General features: G+C 44.3%; 1 protein-coding gene and 1 pseudogene across 3 annotated transcripts in view; both read left to right on the plus strand.

Annotated features, from left to right (window-relative positions):
- The window catches only part of LOC115126831 (cell migration-inducing and hyaluronan-binding protein-like), a 106030-nt gene that overhangs the window by 32474 nt on the left and 49960 nt on the right, over nucleotides 1–23596 (plus strand). The gene's annotated exons all lie outside the window — the stretch shown is intronic.
- On the plus strand, nucleotides 13031–22109 carry LOC115115921 (toll-like receptor 13; annotated as a pseudogene).

Raw genomic sequence — 23596 nt, forward strand, 5'->3', positions numbered from 1 at the left:
GTGTGTGTGCATGCTATCCTCTTTAAATCAGCTCTACCGTGTGTGTGTGTGTGTGCATGCTATCCTCTTTAAATCAGCTCTACCGTGTGTGTGTGTGCATGCTATCCTCTTTAAATCAGCTCTACCGTGTGTATGTGTGTGTGCATGCTATCCTCTTTAAATCAGCTCTACCATGTGTGTGTGTTTGTGTGCATGCTATCTTCTTTAAATCAGCTCTACCGTGTGTGTGTGTGTGTGTGTGCATGCTATCCTCTTTAAATCAGCTCTACCATGTGTGTGTGTGCATGCTATCCTCTTTAAATCAGCTCTACCGTGTGTGTGTGTGTGTGTGTGTGTGTGTGTGTGTGTGTGTGTGTGTGTGTGTGTGTGCTCAGTGTGTGCTGAGGGTAGCAGTACTACCGTTGACCCCTAGGTCAAGTCAACATTTCCTCTGACATACACAGATATTGTGTGTGTGTGACATACAGAGTAGAATAGTATGTGTAGGAGCACACTGATCCACCAACAGGCTAGATGGACTATGTTTCTATGTACATTGACATATCTTTAATCATGCTAAATAATGCTGTGATAGCTGACAGCTGTTATGAAACATGCTATTAATGAATGTTTATGTTGCATAATGGTTCATGTGTTTTTCCTGTTGAGGTACATTAGGGCTGTAGATTCCATGGTAGAGAGCCAGGTGAAATAGGAAAGGCTGGCTAGAGTCTGGACTCATCTGGAGAGGAGATGAGAGGAGTGAATGGATGCATTCACACACACACACACACACACACACACACACACACACACACACACACACACACACACACACACAGACACACAATCTCACAGGCACAAACACACACGCACGCACACACACATACACACAGACACGGCACAAACACACACGCACGCACACACACATACACACAGACACGTGTATGCACACATGCTCGCAGGCACAAACACACACACACACACACACACACACACACACACACACACACACACACACACACACACACAGTCAGTCAGTCAGTCAGTTAGTCAGTTAGTGGTGAATGTGTTGGTTTTGGGGAGCTTCCCAGGTGGAATATGGTCCAGTGCACTACTGTAGTATGTACTTCTTAGTGTGTGTGTGTTCAGCAGGGTAGAGAGTGCAACAGAGTGAGCATGTCCACATGGTTAAGAGATGGAACAAAGATGAGAGCTGCTTTCCAGTCAGTTTTTCTGTTGGCTTGGTGTTGAGAGAGTGACCAGTCTTTCTCTTCTCCATCTCTGGATCCAGTTTTTGTCAACCTTGGATATTTTAAAACATTTTTTACCTTTATTTAACTCGGCAAGTCAGGCAATAACAAATTCTTATTTTCAATGACTGCCTAGGAACGGTACTTTATCACATTTTGTACTTCCCAATACGACATCTCCCTCTAACTATTCACCCTGAGTATCGTGTGTGTCGTTTCTCTCTCTAAATATTCACCCTGAGTATCGTGTGTAACATTTCTCTCTCTAACTATTCACCCTGAGTATCGTGTGTAACGTTTCTCTCTCTAAATATTCACCCTGAGCATCGTGTGTAACGTTTCTCCCTCTAACTATTCACCCTGAGTATCGTGTGTGTCGTTTCTCTCTCTAAATATTCACCCTGAGTATCGTGTGTAACGTTTCTCTCTCTAAATATTCACCCTGAGCATCGTGTGTGTCGTTTCTCCCTCTAACTATTCACCCTGAGTATCGTGTGTAACGTTTCTCTCTCTAACTATTCACCCTGAGTATTGTGTGTAATGTTTCTCTCTCTAAATATTCACCCTGAGCATCGTGTGTGTCGTTTCTCCCTCTTAACTATTCGCCCTGAGTGTCGTGTGTATCGTTTCTCCCTCTTAACTATTCGCCCTGCACTCTCAGCCAAAAACTATCTTTGTGGAGCATGGTAATATTTGGGTTTGAGTTTAATGGCATGAGTTTTTACTAGAGAGTAAATGGGGGTCAGTGTGCTTTGGGGACTCTCCTATTTTCTTCTTTGTGTCTGAGTCACTGTAGCAGAGGTGGTTCACTGAACTAAAGCTTACGCAATGACAATCCCTCAGACCAGGGCCTGTATTCACAAAGCATTTCAGAGTATGTTTTCATCCATGTATTCTTAATAATAGTGATCTAAAAGGCCAAACTGATCCTAAGTCAGCACTCCCACTCAGAGACGCTTGACGCATCCGGCCCCTGAGTGCATATTCACAAAGTATCTGAGTAGGAATGCTGAATCAGAATCAGATACCCCTTCTTAATCATTATGATTTACAGTAAACTGACCCTAGATCAGCACTCCCACTCAGAGACGCTTGACGCATCCGGCCCCTGAGTGCATATTCACAAAGTATCTGAGTAGGAATGCTGAATCAGAATCAGATACCCCTTCTTAATCATTATGATTTACAGTAAACTGACCCTAGATCAGCACTCCCACTCAGAGACGCTTGACGCATCCGGCCCCTGAGTGCATATTCACAAAGTATCTGAGTAGGAATGCTGAATCAGAATCAGATACCCCTTCTTAATCATTATGATTTACAGTAAACTGACCCTAGATCAGCACTCCCACTCAGAGACGCTTGACGCATCCGGCCCCTGAGTGCATATTCACAAAGTATCTGAGTAGGAATGCTGAATCAGAATCAGATACCCCTTCTTAATCATTATGATTTACAGTAAACTGACCCTAGATCAGCACTTCAACTGGGTTTGAGAACACGGGCCCAGAAGATTGATGTTTGAGATTTAGCTCAGAGGTATAATTTGTTCTGGAGTCATGCAGACAACTCAGGTTGAAAGTCAGTCACATCAGGTTAGGGTCAAAGGTTCTGTCTGCCTCGATGCTGCCCTGCATCATTTCAACATGACAGTGTTGTTTCTAAACAGCCCTGTTTTCCACTAGTCAACCAGGAGAGAGACACGGTGACACATAGTTGTGTATTGTTAACAATATCACTAACCTGATCCTACAGTACGTTGTCTTTGTGACTTTATGTTTGTGTTACTATCAGTTAAATCTATCTAGACACACACACACACACACACACACACACACACACACACACACACATACACACACACACATACACATACACACACACAGCTAACCCGATCCTACTGTACAGAGCATTTTCATGTCTGTTACTTAAGTCCAATCTGTCTGGAGAATGACATTCTCAACCAGAGCCAAGGTGTCAGTTACACAAACACATGTCTCCTGTCATGTCTTTATCCTCCTCTGCTCTCCTCCTCCTCCTCCTCCTCCTCCTCCTCCCAAGTATCTATAATTCCATCCAGCGTTATTCGCGGTGAACCCAAGTTCAAGCAAATTTGTATTACAAAATGATACATTCCTGTTTGACGTAACGTAAGCAGTCACCTTCTTTATAGGGAATCTATTTCCTGCTGGATTGAATGGAACATGATGGATTTAGTTCCATATTGTGCTCCTTTGTTGGGGGAATATCTGGATCTAAGCTCCGCATGTTGATTGGATGGAAAGGCCTTGATTGGTGGAACCTCACCTCACCCCTAGAGGATTAGATTTGTTGTCACCACTCTGTCTTTCTGATCTGTCTCTTGGTCTGATCTGATTTCTCTCTCTATATCTGTTTTATTGGCTGATCTCCCCATCACTCTGTCCTCTGTGTGATGAGTAGTCTACGGGTGTGTGTACGGGTGTGTGTACGGGTGTGTGTACCAGGCTAATGAATAGGACAATGGGACATCTTCCCTGGCTTGTTACTGGGCTTTCTTTCTCTCTCTCTCTCTCTCTCTCTCTCTCTCTCTCTCTCTCTCCACAAAGCTTCCACACACACGAGAGCGATGTGTAGTTTAAACCGTAGTGAAGTGCCTTTGACACGTTATGCAAACCTTAACGTTCACTAGGAAAGATTGAATACCTCCATATTTGTGTGTGTGATGTGAACTACTGTTCATAAACACAACTCATGTTGATGTTTCTGAACTATGGTTCAAGATTATATGTCGTGTTTAGAAATCAAACCTTTAATTCTCAGGCTTTATTCTTCGGTATTTATGCATGAAATGGACTATGGTTCAAAAGCAGTATTCTGGTGTATTGAGGATTCCCAGGCCTTTCCCACTATTGTTAGGTCTGTGTGTATCTACTATTCTGTGTGTGTGTGCATGTGTGTGCTCACATTCAGGTACAACCTTTGTGAGCAGTTGGCATGGGCATGTTCAGTTAATGGGTACAGGACTCCAGACTACACTGCTATGGCCATTGTGTGTGTGTGTGTGTGTGTGTGTGTGTGTGTGTGTGTGTGTGTGTGTGTGTGTGTGTGTGTGTGTGTGTGTGTGTGTGTGTGTGTGTGTGTGTGTGTGTGTGTGTGTGTGTGTGTGTGTGTGTGTGTGTGTGTGTGTAAGAGTGAGAGATACTCACATACTTCTGTCAGTCTCCGCTCTTTATGACAGGTCAGGGGGTGTGGTGGCCCTTGTAAGATGGGCACCTCTCAGTTCTCCGTTGGGGCTGGGCGGCACTGCCCTGGGTGGGGGAGGAAATGACAAGGAAGGGTGGAAGAGTAGGGTTTCAGGACCGCTCTGATGAATGCTCCAAGGCAAGACCAGCAAGTCTTTGAAGAGGAACACATTCAAAGTGGGAAAACAGGGAAGATGAAGAAAAGGTGTGAGAGAAAACCTGTTTCAAATGTAAATGTCAGCACTGAAAAGTCCCTGATCAATTTACATGTCTAATGAGTTTGATTGGCATTAATAGAAGTCATGGGACTGCATCCCAAATGGCACTCTGTTCCCAATATAGTGCACTACTTTGGACCAGGGCCATAGGGCTGAATAGGTTGCCATTTGGGACGTAGTCAGGCAGTCAATATTATCTGGGAGTAGAGGGGGAAAATCAGGCTAATTTAGGATGAGATTAGCTAATGTGGGAGGACCGTATAAACACACACACACACTTGTACACATTTTGCGCGAGCACACACACAGACTCAGACACACACAATCTCATGTGCGGGTGTATATGCACCAAGTACGCACACATAAACACTCATACACACACAAGCTGCTGTTAGTCTGTGATAACCTGCTACAGGAAACAGTAAAGCTGCTGTTAGTCTGTGATAACCTGCTACAGGAAACAGTAAAGCTGCTGTTAGTCTGTGATAACCTGCTACAGGAAACAGTAAAGCTGCTGTTAGTCTGTGATAACCTGCTACAGGAAACAGTAAAGCTGCTGTTAGTCTGTGATAACCTGCTACAGGAAACAGTAAAGCTGCTGTTAGTCTGTGATAACCTGCTACAGGAAACAGTAAAGCTGCTGTGTTAGTCTGTGATAACCTGCTAACCAGGAAACAGTAAAGCTGCTGTTAGTCTGTGATAACCTGCTACAGGAAACAGTAAAGCTGCTGTTAGTCTGTGATAACCTGCTACAGGAAACAGTAAAGCTGCTGTTAGTCTGTGATAACCTGCTACAGGAAACAGTAAAGCTGCTGCTAGTCTGTGATAACCTGCTACAGGAAACATTAAAGCTGCTGTTAGTCTGTGATAACCTGCTACAGGAAACACTAAAGCTGCTGTTAGTCTGTGATAACCTGCTACAGGAAACACTAAAGCTGCTGTTAGTCTGTGATAACCTGCTACAGGAAACAGTAAAGTTGCTGTTAGTCTGTGATAACCTGCTATAGGAAACAGTAAAGCTGCTGTTAGTCTTTGATAACCTGCTACAGGAAACACTAAAGCTGCTGCTAGTCTGTGATAACCTGCTATAGGAAACAGTAAAACTGCTGTTAGTCTGTGATAACCTGCTACAGGAAACACTAAAGCTGCTGCTAGTCTGTGATAACCTGCTATAGGAAACAGTAAAGCTGCTGTTAGTCTGTGATAACCTGCTATAGGAAACAGTAAAGCTGCTGTTAGTCTGTGATAACCTGCTATAGGAAACAGTAAAGCTGCTGTTAGTCTGTGATAACCTGCTACAGGAAATAATAAAGCTGCTGTTAGTCTGTGATAACCTGCTATAGGAAACAGTAAAGCTGCTGTTAGTCTGTGATAACCTGCTACAGGAAACAGTAAAGCTGCTGTTAGTCTGTGATAACCTGCTACAGGAAACAATAAAGCTGCTGTTAGTCTGTGATAACCTGCTATAGGAAACAGTAAAGCTGCTGTTAGTCTGTGATAACCTGCTACAGGAAACAGTAAAGCTGCTGCTAGTCTGTGATAACCTGCTACAGGAAACACTAAAGCTGCTGCTAGTCTGTGATAACCTGCTACAGGAAACAGTAAAGCTACTGTTAGTCTGTGATAACCTGCTACAGGAAACAGTAAAGCTGCTGTTAGTCTGTGATAACCTGCTATAGGAAACAGTAAAGCTGCTGTTAGTCTGTGATAACCTGCTACAGGAAACAGTAAAGCTGCTGTTAGTCTGTGATAACCTGCTACAGGAAACACTAAAGCTGCTGCTAGTCTGTGATAACCTGCTACAGGAAACAGTAAAGCTGCTGTTAGTCTGTGATAACCTGCTATAGGAAACAGTAAAGCTGCTGTTAGTCTGTGATAACCTGCTACAGGAAACACTAAAGCTGCTGTTAGTCTGTGATAACCTGCTACAGTAAACACTAAAGCTGCTGTTAGTCTGTGATAACCTGCTATAGGAAACAGTAAAGCTGCTGTTAGTCTGTGATAACCTGCTACAGGAAACAGTAAAGCTGCTGTTAGTCTGTGATAACCTGCTATAGGAAACAGTAAAGCTGCTGTTAGTCTGTGATAACCTGCTACAGGAAACACTAAAGCTGCTGTTAGTCTGTGATAACCTGCTACAGGAAACAGTAAAGCTGCTGTTAGTCTATGATAACCTGCTATAGGAAACAGTGAAGCTGCTTTTAGTCTGTGATAACCTGCTATAGGAAACAGTAAAGCTGCTGTTAGTCTGTGATAACCTGCTACAGGAAACAGTAAAGCTGCTGTTAGTCTGTGATAACCTGCTATAGGAAACAGTAAAGCTGCTGTTAGTCTGTGATAACCTGCTACAGGAAACAGTAAGCTGCTGTTAGTCTGTGATAACCTGCTATAGGAAACAGTAAAGCTGCTGTTAGTCTGTGATAACCTGCTACAGGAAACAGTAAGCTGCTGTTAGTCTGTGATAACCTGCTACAGGAAACAGTAAAGCTGCTGTTAGTCTGTGATAACCTGCTACAGGAACAGGAAACAGTAAAGCTGCTGTTAGTCTGTGATAACCTGCTATAGGAAACAGTAAAGCTGCTACTATGCTCCCTCTCCTCTCTCTCGCACTCTCTTTCCCTCCCTCTGACACACACACACACACACACCACACCACACCACACCACACCACACCACACCACACCACACACATACACACACACTGAGACACAAACACAGCAGTAGCTCCTCCTACACCGTGGTTGTTTTTGGAAGTCTAATTGGACCCCATGCTGCCTTTAATCCTGTCCAGCACAAAGCAGACCACCAGGTGTGTGTGTGTGTATGTGTTCTGTGTGTGTGTGTGTGTGTTGTCTCTGTGTGTGTGCGTGTGTGACAAACTACTGCTGTGTGTGTGTTTGTGTGTGTGTATAAAACATGTCCTTGACCTAGATGTGGTGCAGCTTTCAACAGAATCCAACTATGTCAGGAAACAGCATAAGAAGTTACCTGTACAACACAAAGGCTGAGTCTCAAATGTCACCCTATCCCCTATATAGCGCACTACTTTTGACCAGGGCCCATAGGGTTTTTGCCATACGTTTTGCACTATATAGGGAATAGGGGGGCATTTGGGACACAAACAGATGTACAATGGTCAGGAATGACAATATTCTTAATATAGGCATATATTTTGGAAGGAACTGTTACACACACATACACCAGGTTTAATCCAGGTGAAAGATATTTATTGATTTCACTTGTTAAATCCACTTCAATCAGTGTTGATGAAGGAGGGTTTTTAAGCCTTGAGACAATTGAGAGATGGATTGTGTATGTGTGCCATTCAGAGGGTGAATGGGTAAGACAAAATATTTAAGTGCCTTTGAATGGGGTATGATAGTAGGTGCCAGGCGCACCAGTTTGAGTGTGTCAAGAACGGCAATGCTGCCGGGTTTTTCCATGCTCAACCGTTTCCCGTGTGTATCATGAATGGCCCACCACCCAAAGGACATCTAGCCAACTTGACACAACCGTGGGAAGCATTTGAGCCAACATGGGACAGCATCCCTGTGGAACGCTTTTGACAATTGAGGCTGTTCTGAGGGCAAAAAGGGAGCAACTCAATATTAGGAAGGTGTTCTATAGGAATTCTGATGATCATAGCTGGAAATTATCTCTCTCTGTCTGTCTTTTCTCTCTCACTCTAGCTCTCTCTTCCTCTCTTTCTGCTCTCTCTTCCTCTGTCTTTCTGCTCTCTCTTCCTCTGTCTTTCTGCTCTCTCTTCCTCTGTCTTTCTGCTCTCTCTTCCTCTCTTTCTGCTCTCTCTTCCTCTCTTTCTGCTCTCTCTTCCTCTGTCTTTCTGCTCTCTCTTCCTCTGTCTTTCTGCTCTCTCTTCCTCTGTCTTTCTGCTCTCTTTCTTTTTCTTCTGTTTTCTTCACTTGTTATGGTCTATACCACTGTCCTTCTCTGTCCTCTCCTCTAATGGCAGAAAGCTAGCTTCATTTCAAAAGGAAGGCCCTGTAACGTCCAGTTCTTTTCATATATCATGCACCTTTCTCTCTCTCCCTCTCATCCTTTTCTTTCTCTCTGTCTATTCCAGTGCCTATTCCTCCCACAGCCCTCTGATTACCTTTGTGTTCTACCCTGCTGTGTGCTTCAGCTATGATGTAATACCAGCCTAATCTAGGCTGAGCTTCATTTGACAGTGCTGCTATTTACCTGTTTTTTTTAATACAGAATTTACCCCAGAAAGTCCTGTTGAGCTTAGAAGAAGTGGTGTAGTCTGCTCAGCTCTGTACATTTCTCCCTCTGTCTGTCTCTCTCTCTCCTACTGCTCCTGGCCTATGTTCTGGTTTTGACAGAAATGAAAGGAACATTGGCTTCTCTTCAACAGCGCTGTTTTAAATGTCTGAAGCCTTTCCTGTCAGAAACGATACGCTCCAAAACATTGGCTCGTCATCGCAGTATTTCCACACACGCATGCATCCACTCAAACGCATCTACTCAAATGCATGCATCCACTCAAACACATGCATCTACTCAAAGGCATGCATCCACTCAAACGCATGCATCCACTCAAACGCATGCATCCACTCAAACGCATGCATCCACTCAAACGCATGCATCCACTCCACTCAAATGCATCCACTCAAACACATCCACTCAAACACATCCACTCAAACGCATCTACTCAAACGCATGCATCCACTCAAACACATGCATCTACTCAAAGGCATGCATCCACTCAAACGCATGCATCCACTCAAACGCATGCATCCACTCAAACGCATGCATCCACTCCAACGCATCCACTCAAATGCATCCACTCAAACACATCCACTCAAACACATGCATCCTCTCAAACGCAGGCATCCACTCAAACGCATGCATCCACTCAAACGCATGCATCCACTCAAACACACGCATCCACTCAAACGCATGCATCCACTCAAACGCATGCATCCACTCAAACGCATGCATCCACTCAAACACATGCATCCACTCAAACACATGCATCCACTCAAACACATGCATCCACTCAAACACATGCATCCTCTCAAACGCATGCATCCTCTCAAACGCATGCATCCACTCAAACGCATGCATCCACTCAAACGCATGCATCCACTCAAACGCATGCATCCACTCAAACGCATGCATCCACTCAAACGCATGCATCCACTCAAACGCATGCATCCACTCCAACGCATCCACTCAAACACATGCATCCACTCAAACAAATCCACTCAAACACATGCATCCACTCAAACACATCCACTCAAACACATGCATCCACTCAAACACATGCATCCACTCAAACACATGCATCCACTCAAACACATGCATCCACTCAAACACATGCATCCACTCAAACACATGCATCCACTCAAACACATGCATCCACTCAAACACATGCATCCACTCAAACACATGCATCCACTCAAACACATGCATCCACTCAAACACATGCATCCACTCAAACACATGCATCCACTCAAACACATCCACTCAAACACATGCATCCACTCAAACACATGCATCCACTCAAACACATGCATCCACTCAAACACATCCACTCAAATCCACTCAAACACATGCATCCACTCAAACACATGCATCCACTCAAACACATGCATCCACTCAAACACATGCATCCACTCAAACACATGCATCCACTCAAACACATGCATCCACTCAAACACATGCATCCACTCAAAACATGCATCCACTCAAACACACATGCTCAAACACATGCATCCACTCAAACACATGCATCCACTCAAACACATGCATCCACTCAAACACATGCATCCACTCAAACACATGCATCCACTCAAACACATGCATCCACTCAAACACATGCACTCAAACACACATCACTCAAACACATGCATCCACTCAAAACATCACTACATCTACTCAAACACATGCATCCACTCAAACTCACTACATCCACTCAAACACACGCATCAAACACACGCATCCACTCAAACACATGCATCCACTCAAACACATGCATCCACTCAAACACATGCATCCACTCAAACACATGCATCCACTCAACATCCACACATCCACTCAAACACATGCATCCACTCAAACACATGCATCCACTCAAACACATGCATCCACTCAAACACATGCATCCACTCAAACACACATCCACTCAAACACATCCACTCAAACACATCCACTCAAACACATGCATCCACTCAAACACATCCACTCAAACACATGCATCACTCAAACACATCCACTCAAAACACATCCACTCAAAAACACATCCACTCAAACACATGCATCCACTCAAACACATGCATCCACTCAAACACATGCATCCACTCAAAACACATCCACTCAAACACATGCATCCACTCAAACACATGCATCCACTCAAACACATCCATCCACTCAAACACATGCATCCACTCAAACACATGCATCCACTCAAACACATGCATCCACTCAAACACATGCATCCACTCAAACACATGCATCCATCCACTCAAACACATGCATCCACTCAAACACATGCATCCACTCAAACACATGCATCCACTCAAACACCTCAAACACTCAAACACATCAAACACATCCACTCATCCACTCAAACACATCCACTCAAAACACATCCACTCAAACACATCCACTCAAACACATCCACTCAAACACATGCATCCACTCAAACACATCCACTCAAACACATGCATCCACTCAAACACATCCACTCAAACACACATCCACTCAAACACATCCACTCAAAACATGCATCCACTCAAACACATGCATCCACTCAAAACACATCCACTCAAACACATCCACTCAAACACATCCACTCAAACACATGCATCCACTCAAACACACATCCACTCAAACACATGCATCCACTCAAACACACATCCACTCAAAACACATCCACTCAAACACATGCATCCACTCAAACACATGCATCCACTCAAACACATCCACTCAAAACACATCCACTCAAACACATGCATCCACTCAAACACATGCATCCACTCAAACACATGCATCCACTCAAACACATGCATCCACTCAAACACATGCATCCACTCAAACACATGCATCCACTCAAACACATGCATCCACTCAAACACATGCATCCACTCAAACACATGCATCCACTCAAACACATGCATCCACTCAAAACACATCAAACACATCCACTCAAACACATCAAACACATCCACTCAAACACATCCACTCAAACACATGCATCCACTCAAACACATGCATCCACTCAAAACACATCCACTCAAACACTCAAAACATCCACTCAAACACATCCACTCAAACACATCCACTCAAACACATCCACTCAAACACATCATCCACTCAAACACATCCACCACTCAAACACATCCATCAAACACTCAAACACATCCACTCAAAACACAAACACATGCATCCACTCAAACACACATCCACTCAAACACATCCACTCAAACACATCCACTCAAACACATGCATCCACTCAAACACACATCCACTCAAACACATGCATCCACTCAAACACACGCATCCACTCAAACACATCCACTCAAACACATGCATCCACTCAAACACATCCACTCAAACACACGCATCCACTCAAACACATCCACTCAAACACATGCATCCACTCAAACACATCCACTCAAACACATGCATCCACTCAAACACACGCATCCACTCAAACACATGCATCCACTCAAACACATCCACTCAAACACATCCACTCAAACACATGCATCCACTCAAACACATCCACTCAAACACATCCACTCAAACACATGCATCCACTCAAACACATCCACTCAAACACATCCACTCAAACACATGCATCCACTCAAACACATGCATCCACTCAAACACATGCATCCACTCAAACACATCCACTCAAACACATGCATCCACTCAAACACATGCATCCACTCAAACACATGCATCCTCTCAAACACATGCATCCACTCAAACACATGCATCCACTCAAACACATGCATCCACTCAAACACATCCACTCAAACACATCCACTCAAACACATCCACTCAAACACATGCATCCACTCAAACACATCCACTCAAACACATGCATCCACTCAAACACATCCACTCAAACACATCCACTCAAACACATCCACTCAAACACATCCACTCAAACACATCCACTCAACCACATCCACCACTCAAACACATCCACTCAAACACATCCACTCAAACACATCCACTCAAACACATCCACTCAAACACATGCATCCACTCAAACACATCCACTCAAACACATCCACTCAAACACATCCACTCAAACACATGCATCCACTCAAACACATCCACTCAAACACATGCATCCACTCAAACACATCCACTCAAACACATGCATCCACTCAAACACATGCATCCACTCAAACACATGCATCCACTCAAACACATGCATTCTAGATGTAAGAGCTGGTATTTACCCTTACCTTGCCTTAAAGGGAGAGTTCATCTAAAATACGTGGAATTAGACATGAAATGCTAATATCGTTGATATTGACTTACATTGGGGTTTTTGCCACGAATATGAACAAAAGTTGTATTTCGGAGACATTGGCCAGGTGAATAAACTAAACATGAAATGATGTATTACCTTAAAGGGTGCTTTGGATTAACTATCCCTTTAAATGTGTGACTTTGGTCTGCCTCTAAAAACCAGAAGTGTTGAAAGAGTGTGTCTTAGGCTGGGAAAGACTGGTCCTAGGAGATCTGTGAACCTCTAGTAGTAGTTTGTGAAGAGTAGAACTATAGTGCCCTGTTAGAAAGAAAACACACACACTTGAGTGCTGGCTAACCTGTTATTACATAGGCCTGTGATTTACCGTGTGGTGCTGAGTGGACACCGTGGCACATAGTAAAGGGGCTGTGTCTGTGTCGAGGCCTGACATCTTTTATGCAAGTGTGTGGCTGAGTTGGAGAGGAAGAAAGCGTTCCACCCATTAATACACTGTGTGTGTGTTTGTGGGTGTGGGTGTGTGTGCGTGTGTGCGCGAGGCCTTACTTGTCTTAAATAGAAAATATTCAGATCAGATGAGCAGACACTTGACTGAAGCCGTCCGGGAGAACCCTTTCTCCTCCTGAAACAAAGGGAAGAAAGAGAAGGAGGGAGGGATGAGAAAAGGAATGAAATGAATGAGTGAAGACTCACCATATGAGGCATCGCTGCTCTGCTCTCACTAGACGAGCACCACTGAAACTAAAGCTCTGCTGAGCTTCGCAAAACGGAGGAATTCTCAAGACATCAGACAGGAATTGTTTTGATATTTTAATATGGCATAATAGGCTTCAACTTATTGCTTTCAACGTCAAAACTAAAAATTGGTAGAAAGACTAAATTCACCTGGGGTTTTGGCGTTTGTGTTTTTAGGTTTTATAACTGACTCTAATTACATCAGAAAAGCTTTAAATATGTCAAGCTCGTGACTTTGTTGTGACTGAAAGTTGGCTCCCAGTGTTCCTAACGTAAACTCCTAATGTTCCTCTAAGTGGGGAGTTGGAGTCAGTCATTTGGCTCTATGGGGCTGATAGGAGATGTTAGGTTTAGACAAGCCTATACACACACACACACGTACGCATGCGCAACAGCAAACCATTTCAACCTTGTACAACTGTCTGCCGGATTCCATCAAAACATTCCTCCAGATCAATGGAAAAGATAGTCACCATCTAAAATAATGTAAATGACATTCAACAAGTTATTAAACCATTTCAGCCTGACATGCAGCCCGCCAGACTCCATCAGAACAAACTGTCCTTGTGACAGACAGACAGAAAGATAGACATGCAGCCCGCCAGACTCCATCAGAACAAACTGTCCTTGTGACAGACAGACATGCAGCCCGCCAGACTCCATCAGAACAAACTGTCCTTGTGACAGACAGACATGCAGCCCGCCAGACTCCATCAAAGCAAACTGTCCTTGTGACAGACAGACATGCAGCCCGCCAGACTCCATCAGAACAAACTGTCCTTGTGACAGACAGACATACAGCCCGCCAGACTCCATCAGAACAAACTGTCCTTGTGACAGAAAGACATGCAGCCCGCCAGACTCCATCAGAACAAACTGTCCTTGTGACAGACAGACAGAAAGATAGACATGCAGCCCGCCAGACTCCATCAGAACAAACTGTCCTTGTGACAGACAGACATGCAGCCCGCCAGACTGCATCAGAACAAACTGTCCTTGTGACAGACAGACATGCAGCCCGCCAGACTCCATCAGAACAAACTGTCCTTGTGACAGACAGACATACAGCCCGCCAGACTCCATCAGAACAAACTGTCCTTGTGATAGACAGACAGATAGACATGCAGCCCGCCAGACTCCATCAGAACAAACTGTCCTTGTGACAGACAGACATGCAGCCCGCCAGACTCCATCAGAACAAACTGTCCTTGTGACAGACAGACATGCAGCCCGCCAGACTCCATCAGAACAAACTGTCCTTGTGACAGACAGACATGCAGCCCGCCAGACTCCATCAGAACAAACTGTCCTTGTGACAGACAGACAGACAGACATGCAGCCCGCCAGACTCCATCAGAACAAACTGTCCTTGTGACAGAAAGACATGCAGCCCGCCAGACTCCATCAGAACAAACTGTCCTTGTGACAGACAGACAGAAAGATAGACATGCAGCCCGCCAGACTCCATCAGAACAAACTGTCCTTGTGACAGACAGACATGCAGCCCGCCAGACTCCATCAGAACAAACTGTCCTTGTGACAGACAGACATGCAGCCCGCCAGACTCCATCAAAGCAAACTGTCCTTGTGACAGACAGACATGCAGCCCGCCAGACTCCATCAGAACAAACTGTCCTTGTGACAGACAGACATACAGCCCGCCAGACTCCATCAGAACAAACTGTCCTTGTGACAGACAGACAGAAAGATAGACATGCAGCCCGCCAGACTCCATCAGAACAAACTGTCCTTGTGACAGAAAGACATGCAGCCCGCCAGACTCCATCAGAACAAACTGTCCTTGTGATAGACAGACAGATAGACATGCAGCCCGCCAGACTCCATCAGAACAAACTGTCCTTGTGACAGACAGACATGCAGCCCGCCAGACTCCATCAGAACAAACTGTCCTTGTGACAGACAGACATGCAGCCCGCCAGACTCCATCAAAGCAAACTGTCCTTGTGACAGACAGACATGCAGCCCGCCAGACTCCAACAGAACAAACTGTCCTTGTGTCAGACAGACATGCAGCCCGCCAGACTCCATCAAAACAAACTGTCCTTGTGACAGACAGACATGCAGCCCGCCAGACTCCATCAAAACAAACTGTCCTTGTGACAGACAGACAGATAGACATGCAGCCCGCCAGACTCCATCAGAACAAACTGTCCTTGTGACAGACAGACATGCAGCCCGCCAGACTCCATCAAAACAAACTGTCCTTGTGTCAGACAGACATGCAGCCCGCCAGACTCCATCAAAACAAACTGTCCTTGTGTCAGACAGACATGCAGCCCGCCAGACTCCATCAAAACAAACTGTCCTTGTGACAGACAGACATGCAGCCCGCCAGACTCCATCAAAAAAACTGTCCTTGTGACAGACAGACATGCAGCCCGCCAGACTCCATCAAAACAAACTGTCCTTGTGTCAGACAGACAGACAGACATGCAGCCCGCCAGACTCCATCAAAACAAACTGTCCTTGTGTCAGACAGACATGCAGCCCGCCAGACTCCATCAAAACCAACTGTCCTTGTGTCTTTCCTCTTTGTTTTACAGACAGACAGACAGACAGACAGACAGACCTTCATTATGTTTTTCTAGCAGACAGCAGCATTTGAATAGAAAGACAGCTGACATTTAGAGACAGACATTACTGTCATTGACTCATGACCAAGCCACAGTGTGTGTGTGTGTGTGTGTGTGTGTGTGTGTGTGTGTGTGTGTGTGTGTGTGTGTGTGTGTGTGTGGCTAAGCAGTAGGTATTTTATGAAACCGACTGGCACAATTAACAACGTCTCAACAATGAACTGATGGTGTGAGAGAAAGACCGGAGGAGAAGACGGATTGATGAACTGATGGTTTGTTTCTCTCTTTCTTTCTCGCCTCTCTCCTCTCCCCCTCTCCCCCTCTCTGTAAGGTGAGGTCAGTGGTGTCTGTTTAAGAGGTGTGTGTCCAGTGAGCTGTGGGAAGCTTAAAGTCAGTCTTGACATTTTCACACACTAATGACTTTTCCGGAAGCTCTAATTTTCCATCGTGTTCCTCGGTTTGTATGTGTGTGAGTTTTTCTGAATCCCGTCAGACAGGCTGTGCCTATTTGAGGGGCTTCAAATGTTACCCTCATTACCTGTGTGTGTGTGTGTGTGTGGGTGTGTGTGTGTGCGTTCCCTCATTCTCACAGAAAGTTATATTCCTCGTCCCTACCTCCCTCTCTCCCTCGCACGTTGACACACTCCTCCCTCGTGGTCACACAGAAAAACACCTACACCGACATTGTTACAGAAATACTCTCTACATTGTGGGGGTCGGGGGTCACCTTTCTCTCACAAACACACATCTTTATACCCAATGTGAATGACATGTATTACCGGTCATCTGCATGACTCATGACTGTGCTAGCCCACTGAGCTAAAGCCTAGCTCACTATCACCACCTCAGCTACACATACACAAAACACACAGCTCAAAACACACAGCTCAAAACACACCACACGCAGTCTGAGGTCAGAAGGGGTCAGAGGTTAAATAATACTGTTGTCTAAGCTATAAAGAAAGACTTTGCTCTCTGGAGTACTGTAGGCAATAATAGCTTTGGGATAATGCACTGTCAGAGTGACTAAGCTACCCCTGGGAAGCTACAGAAATTCTAGATTAGGGCAGACATTTTGATTGATTTATTGATTGGTTGTTTGGTGGGTTGCTTGTTTTGCGTGAACAAAGCTGCTGCATAGACACAGATATAGGATGTGTCCCAAAGGCACCCTGTTCCCTACATAGTGCACTACTTTTGACAAGTTCCCTTGGCCTCTGGTAAAAAGTAATGCATTGTATAAGGAATAGAGTGCCATTTGGGATGCAGTTTCCCAGATATATAATACATCCCTTGTACAATATGTAGCCTATATTCTCCATATAAAGCCTAAAGGGAAATTCTCATTTTATGACCAAACCCTCAACATCTGGTGTTGGGCCCTAGCCAGAATAGAGGCACTTTGATGCTGCTGTGTGTGTGTGTGTGTGTGTGTGTGTGTGTGTGTGTGTGTGTGTGTGTGTGTGTGTGTCTGGCAGCATCTGAAAGGCTCTTGTGAAGATGAATAGTAATAATAATGATGATGAGACAGTGTTCAGCACCTCTCTGTTGATGTATCCCTGAGCCAGCCCACACTCCCAGCCCCGCCAATAAAACCCGAGAGAGAGAGAGAGAGAGAATTGAGAACGCACACAGGCACACACATACATGCCACACACACACACACACTCAGAGGAATGTCACGTGCCACCTTAATTGTGGACCAGCGGAGAGTGGATGGAATGATTTACACAGACGCTGAAATCTTGAAGGCCGAGTGTTTCATCCCTCTTCTTCCCTTCTCTTTCTCTCACAGCCTTTCATTTCCATGTTGAGACTAGTCTGATAACCTGGCTGTGGGACTGACTGGTTGTGGTTGACAACATCTGTAGGAGGTGTGTGTGAATGTGTGCAGACTGGATGTCCTGCTCCCCTTAAATCAGTCATCTCATTGTCTGTATAAAAGGACACACAGAAGAAACCTCAACAAATGCTTTTGTTGGTTAGTTTCAAAGCATCACAATAACAGTTTTGCTCTTTACTGTCATGCTATAGCTGGCAGTCTGATCATTTTTTCCTCTCTCCTGGGGAATGAGAACAAGGACAAATAAAATGAACTTTTTTTAAAGAAACCTGTAGATCTTTAAAAAGTACAATAAAAACATTGGAAGAGAGATTGTAGCTAAAGCTAAAACCACTAGCCTGCTAAACATCTGTAGTCTGTTGGTTCCAGAAGGTAAGTAGTGCTGTGTTGGTTTTAATAATGACCTGTTGTTCCACCTCATGACTCCCATCAGATTAGATCAAGTATCACCCTGTGTGTGTATGTGGTGTGTGTCAGATCAGCCAATGGTAGGCCAGCCGTGTGCGTGTGTGTGTGTGCGTGTGTGTGTGTCACATGCCATGTCTATCCCAGGCCATTACACAGTTATAGTGCAGCTCCACAGGGGGCCCAATTAGAGTAGATTAGATTAGATTATGAAGGGGATGCTGGCCACTCCCTAAATGGGTGTTAAAGTGCAGATGTGTGTGTGTGTGTGTGTGTGTGACCTGCAGTCTCTCTCAGAGTATCTTCCAGTTAAAACAGACCAGGAAGATGAAGAGGAGATGCACACAGATACAACATAGCTAACAGACACAGCAGTGGAACAACAGCGGTTCTTTATTCCATTGGACATCTAATCCCAACAACGCCTCATCCCATTGGACAGAGGACCATTCTGAATATCAATCATCAATCTCATTGGACATTTGTTAACCAACCTACCACTCAGTCTACAGCTGTACAAAGGAACTGTCTGACTTGATATGTAGGATAGTCAATATGTCACAGTCATTGACGAACCTGCACTTTACATCAGAACAGAGTCATTTTGAGACATCAGAACTGCTCTCACACCAACAGAGCTGTTTTTGAACTTCCTTATTTCCATCGTCTTCAAGGGGTGAGTTTTTCATTTCTTGACGCTCGCCGGTTAGAAAATGGAGCATTTGGATGCTTTAAAAACATCTCAAATCTTAGTTTGCCAAGCATCGATGAGCCACAGACACAGCTTCTTCAGTCTGGTATCAGTATACTGCGTTCCTTTTCTTTTCAACAAGAAAAACATTCATTTTGAGTCTGTTTGTGAAACAGTGTTGAGACTCTCAAAAAGACAGAACTTGATTTCTGGAACCTTAAAACGGTGAACCATTCAGCGTCGGCAGTGAGAAACTGTCATGGACTTCAGGTGCTCAACATCCACCTTTCTCCTGGTGTTGAGGACAGTGTTGATTTGAGCTTTGATCCACTATTTGAAGAATCTAAACGACATGGAGGTTTCTGTTCATTTCAATATCAATATGAGCTCAATGTCCTTTGTGACCCTCCGGGGGTCCTGTCACATGGCTGAGGAGACTTGCCTTGTGTTACTTTCACATCACAAACATCACCTCAGAGCAGTTCTGTTTGATAAATCTGAAATGGCTGGATTTAAAATGCAATAAAATATATTTAAGGGACATGGTAAACTGAGGTTCTTATACCTAGGTGATAACAGGATTTCTCAGAATACAGAGAACAGTTTCTTTGCCCTACACAGCATGGAAACCCTAACACTTTAATATAACTCAGTCATAAACATCTGCATTCATCCACCTCACCTCCCTAAATAACATATATTTAGACTTTCCTCCTCCTCCTAGTGAGTCACAGACAAGTTGAAATCTGACCCATATATTTGGTGTCTTCCCTTACTCTCAACATCACCATGGACAGCACCCCAAAACAAGACTTTGTCCTTCAGCTCACTACTCCATCTAATGTGATCTTCAAGACTGCTGGAGACCATTCTTCCAGTCAGTTGTCTACCTCAAGGCCATGACAGATATCTCCTGTGTGGGTCTCACTTTGCTGCAAAGTACTTCACCTCCCTGCAGGAGTTTGACTTCCAGTTTGAGTTCCAGTTGGTTTTCTCACCAGAGTTTGTGGACATGAATGACCTGAAGAGGCTTGTGCAGCTAAGGTGTCTGACACTGGGTATCATGTTCCACAATCTATCCAGACTGGAGAGCCTGAACCTTATCGAATAGAATCCTCACTCTGGAGGAGGAGCTGAGCAGAGACCTGCAGTCCCTCAGTGTGATTAAATGTCATGCTATAGAGGAGTTCAGCATGTTGGACAGCTTTCCAGAGCCCCTCACCTTCCTGAGGTTTATGGAGTTCTTTGGTCCTCACCTGCACTGCAGCTGTGATAATGCCTGGCTGGACAACTGGGCCAGGAGACAGCAACATGTCCAAGTCATATTTTGGCTTGAGGGAGAGCTGGAGATGACATGCAAAAATGAAAATGGTATCCAGAACTTCCGCAGGTACTCGGAGGCCCACTGTTCCCTGGATGTGCGTTTTGTCCTGTTCATCTGCACCTCCCTAGACCTGCTCCGCTTCATACTGGTGGTGCTGCCCCATCAGCTGGCCTTCTGCCACATTGCACATAGTTGACTAGAAGAGGTGGTGCAGAGGCCCAACCCCAGAGGGCGCTACCACTATGATGCTTTTGTGTCATACAGTGGTAGAGACGAGCGCTGGGTGCTGGAGCAGCTGCTGCCGGGCCTCCCTTCCTGTGTCTCTGTCTGCACAGTAGGGACTTCCAGCTGGGGAAGGAAATCATGGATAACAACACAGACGGCCTCTACGGCAGCCGCCACGCTCAGGGTCTGGTGAGTCGTCACTACCTGCGCAGTAACTGGTGCTCCTTGGAGCTGCGACTGGCCACCCGGCATCTGCTGGTGGAGCACACGGACATCCTTATCCTGGTCTTCCTGGAGGACATACCCCCCTAGGCAGCTGTCTGGCCACCACCGCCTGGCCAGGCTGGTCAAGACCAGGACCTACCTGGACTGGCCCCAGGACCTACCTGGACTGGCCCCAGGACCCGGCTCTGCAGCCAGCCTTCTGGGACTGCCTGTGGACCAAATTGGCCCCTCCTGAACCACTCCCTACACAGTAACACAACACATAGATAGGAATACATGTCAACCTGTCTACCATGACAGGGGTATTCAGTATTTATATACATAAACATTTTTGCTTTTGATGTTTTGTTCAGTACTATCATCATTTATTTAATGTAATGTATACTCTATGACTTACCTAATACCAAACCTACTAACTAACTAGGGCTGAGATTTTTATGTTACCAACAAGTGCATTGCACAACCAACAATGTACCTTTTTCAAGGGCAATATCCCAAACGTTCACAGCGATCACATTCATGGTTAACTCTGCAGATGGAGGTTCAAGTAGAAATTGCCTATGTTAAGTGCTGTGTACTTGTTGAAAGTGCATCTGATTTGAATCCCGGCCTAGTTAACTACAGTGCCTTCAATAAGTATTCACACCGCTTGCCTTTTTCCACGTTTTGTTGTTTTACAGCCTGAATTTAAAATGGATTCAACTGAGATTTTGTGTCACTGGCCTACACACAATACCCCATAATGTCACAGTGTTATGTTATGAATTATGATTACAAATTAATTACAAATAAAAAGGTGAAATGTCTTGAGTCAATAAGTAATCAACCCATTTGTTATGGCAAGCCTCACTTTGTGTGAAATAATAGTGTTTAACATTTTTGAAGGACTACCTCATCTCTGTACTCAGCACATACAATTATCTGTAAGGTCCCTCAGTCGAGTAATCAATTTCAAACACAGATTCAACTGTAAAGACCAGGGAGGTTTTCCAATACCTTGCAAAGAAGGGCACATATTGGTAGAAGGATCAAAATAAAAAAAGCAGACATTGAATATCTCTTTCAGCATGAAGTTATTAATTACACTTTGGATGTTGTATCAATACACACAGTCAATACAAAGATACAGGCGACCTTCCTAACTCAGCTGCCGGAGAGGAAGGAAACCGCTCAGGGATTTCACCATGAGCCCAATGGTGACTTTAAAACAGTTACAGAGTTTAATGGCTGTAGTAGGAGAAACTGAGGATGGATCAACAACATTATAATTGCTCCACAATACTAATCTAAATGACAGAGTGAAAAGACAGAGGCCTGTAAAGAATAAACATGTAAAAAAATATGTATCCTGTTTGCAACAATTCACTAAAGTAACACTGCAAAGAAATTAACTGTCCTGAATACAAAGTGTTATGTTTTGGAGCAAATTCAACACAACACATCACCGAGTACCACTCCATATTTTCATATTTCGTGGTTGCTGCATCATGTTAAGGGTATTCTTGTCATTGACAAGGTCTAGGGAGTCTTTTTAAGGATAAAAATAAACTAATTAGGGCTAATCCTAGAGGAAAACCTGGTTGTCTGCTTTCCAACAGACACTGGGAGACAAATTCATCTTTCAGTGGAACAGTAACCTAAAACACAAGGCCAAATATTCACTGGAGTTGCTTACCAAGATGACATTGAATGTTCCTGAGTGGCCAAGTTACAGTTTTGACTTACATCGGCTTGAAAATCTATGGCATGAAAATGCATTTATCTAGCAATTATCATCTACCAACTTGACAAAGTTACCCAGAACCTTGACAAAGTTACCCACAAAGTTACCCAGAAAGACTCCCAGCTGTAACCACTGTTGTGACTCTAATATATATTGACTCAGGAGTGTGAATACATCATGTAAATTAGATATGAATTTCACATTTTCAATAAATTTGCTAAATTTTCCAATAACATCTAGTTGTGCTGTATGAACTAGTCTCAGGATAAACTACTTTGAGATGGAAATACAACCATTTATAATATATATAAACTGATAGTCACTCCCTACATGGGTCTCAAAACTCAGAGTGTGTGTGTGTGTGTGTGTGTGTGTGTGTGTGTGTGTGTGTGTGTGTGTGTGTGTGTGTGTGTGTGCGCACCTGTCACAGTTCCTACTGAAATCAAATGCATTCGTAGAGAATGAATGAATTAATTTGATTTATCTAAAGCTTAGCGTGAATCTCTGTCAAAATGTCACAGTGGACCTTAACACAAAGTCACATGATGGATTAGTAACACAACTAATTCATGCATTAGCTTTCATTAGTTTAACACATACTGAACAGGATTACAGGGGGACCTGATCCTAGATCAGCACTCCTGATCTGAGATGCTTCATACATACGGGAATCATGAGTGTCCT

The sequence above is a fragment of the Oncorhynchus nerka genome, unplaced genomic scaffold (assembly GCF_034236695.1).
Source record: "Oncorhynchus nerka isolate Pitt River unplaced genomic scaffold, Oner_Uvic_2.0 unplaced_scaffold_1271, whole genome shotgun sequence".
Taxonomy (NCBI): domain Eukaryota; kingdom Metazoa; phylum Chordata; class Actinopteri; order Salmoniformes; family Salmonidae; genus Oncorhynchus; species Oncorhynchus nerka.